The sequence below is a fragment of the Schistocerca piceifrons genome, unplaced genomic scaffold (genome assembly GCF_021461385.2).
Source record: "Schistocerca piceifrons isolate TAMUIC-IGC-003096 unplaced genomic scaffold, iqSchPice1.1 HiC_scaffold_56, whole genome shotgun sequence".
NCBI classification, from domain to species: domain Eukaryota; kingdom Metazoa; phylum Arthropoda; class Insecta; order Orthoptera; family Acrididae; genus Schistocerca; species Schistocerca piceifrons.
In genome coordinates, this window is record NW_025728799.1 from 37,501 (window position 1) to 40,000 (window position 2,500).

Consider the following 2,500-nt stretch of genomic DNA (forward strand, 5'->3'; position numbering starts at 1 on the left):
CAGGATCAACCAGGGAGCTGCGTCAACTAGAGCTGAGCAGCCGGCCGCCCGGGAGTGTGTCCCGGGGGCCCGCGCGAACACGCAAGCGTCCGCTCAATCATTCTGCAAACAGGAGGAGGCTGAGCTCCCCTGCACAATACACCTCGAAACCCTCTCAGGTCCCGGCGGCGCGCAGCGCCGTCCCAAGTACTTGGTCGGGTTCGAGAGAGGCGCAATCGCCCGGAGTTAGGCGAGTAGACGCTTTCGGTGCGACCACCCGTGCTCCCAACTGAGCTTGCCGCTGCCGACAGAGGCCCGGGAGCGTGCTGTCGTGGCATTGCCGGCGGGAGACAACACGCGCCACCTACGGTGACCGGCAGCTCCAACGCCAGCGCCACAGAAGGACAAAAGCCCCACTTGGGTGCCGAAGCGAACTCTCCCAGCACAGCGCACGCGCCAACACATCCGCACAGCTGCGATACAAACCACCAGCGAGAACCGCTGGGGCGACCGAGCAGCAGACGGCGTCGCGGCGCCGAGCGCCGGGCGGCGGCGCATCCTCAACGCACACAGTCCTCAATCGGACCAGCACACTGAAGATGTCCACCGCGCTTCGCACCGGGCCCGCGAGGACCTACTTTGGCCGCACGGCGCCGCGCGCAGGGTGCGCCGGCGCGCAGCTGCGACGCCTGCCGCGTCCGTCGGCCGGCGCGCCTGCCACTGGCCGCCCCCACCAGCCGGCTGTAGCGCGTGCGCCCACGCACCGCGCGGCCAGCACGCCGGGAGGCGCCCCCTCACCGGCCGGGGACGGTCCCACCCAGCCACCGCCGCGTATCGCTTCACACCCAGATGCCGTTCAGTTTCGTCGGCATGGTGGGTATCGCTGGAACAACCGGTTAGTACCTCAACCTATCGTCGCCATCACCGATTCACCCCTAGCGAGAACAACCGCACCACAACAGGTTACCATTTGTTCATTTGCGTAACTTCACCAGAAAACGCAGGCGTCCATCGCCATTTGCAACTTCAACGATTATTGCATGCCTGTGTCAGGTGTCACGCCACACTACGTCTGCCCACATACACGCAACAAAATGTGCACGCCTAGACAATACGTGGAAGGTGGCCCCCGTACGTATGCGATGTCCATTGCTCGAACGACTGTCAACCGGCCTCTGTAGCATGTCGCAGATATGGAACGCGGTGCACCATGCCATCACGGTGTGTGAGGAGAGACGACTAGGTCCGAATACATCAACAGACAGCTCATGCTGATCGCCATCCACGGCGTCCGTTCCTCCCACACGTCTCTATGGCGTACCACACTGCAATCCAGCTCTCATAGGGAGACGACACGTAGCTGCGTGCACAATATTTGCACTGTATGGTCCGCCGTTTTTGGGCGCAGTCGTTGTGCGGTCACACATGTGCCACGATGTATCATTCAGTACATAAGGACGAATGTGCAGTACAGATTGTGGTTCACGCGTACGACATCAGCGGACAGTTGACACAGGCCGCACCACAACGTAGCCTGAGTACGTCGCATGCGAAGGGCATTGAACATGCAAACTTCTCACCAACCAGCTTGCGAAGGCAGGGGGCAAGGTGGGGACGTGGGGAGGGGCGGCATGTACGTCCTGCTGCCATCCACATTACAGTGTACAGCAGGAGCATGTGGAAAGTGAGCAAGACTTGCAAGGTGTTTAACATGAAGCGATACACAGGGGTGCGGGCAGTGCGAGTAGCGAACTATATTGCGAGGGTTGCGGGTGGGCAACACTACAGTAATTGAACGAGTCGTATAACAATTACAGAGCAGGTTTAGGCGACAACGTGGGTTACGTTAAGGCGACAACATGGGTTAGGTTAAGGCACAACATGGGTTAGGTTAAGGCACAACATGGGTTAGGTTAAGGCACAACATGGGTTAGGTTAAGGCACAACATGGGTTAGGTTAAGGCACAACATGGGTTAGGTTAAGGCACAACATGGGTTAGGTTAAGGCACAACATGGGTTAGGTTAAGGCACAACATGGGTTAGGTTGAGGCACAACATGGGTTAGGTTAAGGCACAACATGGGTTAGGTTGAGGCACAACATGGGTTAGGTTGAGGCACAACATGGGTTAGGTTGAGGCACAACATGGGTTAGGTTAAGGTACAACATGGGTTAGGTTAAGGTACAACATGGGTTAGGTTAAGGTACAACATGGGTTAGGTTAAGGTACAACATGGGTTAGGTTAAGGTACAACATGGGTTAGGTTAAGGTACAACATAGGTTAGGTTAAGGTACAACATAGGTTAGGTTAAGGTACAACATAGGTTAGGTTAAGGTACAACATAGGTTAGGTTAAGGTACAACATAGGTTAGGTTAAGGTACAACATAGGTTAGGTTAAGGTACAACATAGGTTAGGTTAAGGTACAACATAGGTTAGGTTAGGTTAGGTTAGGTTACACGTTGTTGTACGGAAAGGTGTAGGGGGGGGGGGGGGCGGGGGCGGCAGGTTCGTTGATAG

At 56.6% G+C, this 2,500-nt stretch overlaps 1 non-coding gene across 1 annotated transcript in view; it reads right to left on the reverse strand.

Moving 5' to 3' along the window:
• LOC124757578 overlaps positions 1-16 on the reverse strand; it is a 1,909-nt gene extending 1,893 nt beyond the window's left edge. The window contains exon 1 of the ribosomal RNA XR_007012382.1: positions 1-16. This exon is cut by the window's left edge and continues 1,893 nt beyond it. This is a non-coding gene — a ribosomal RNA (small subunit ribosomal RNA).
• Between the last annotated feature and the right edge of the window lie 2,484 nt (positions 17-2,500).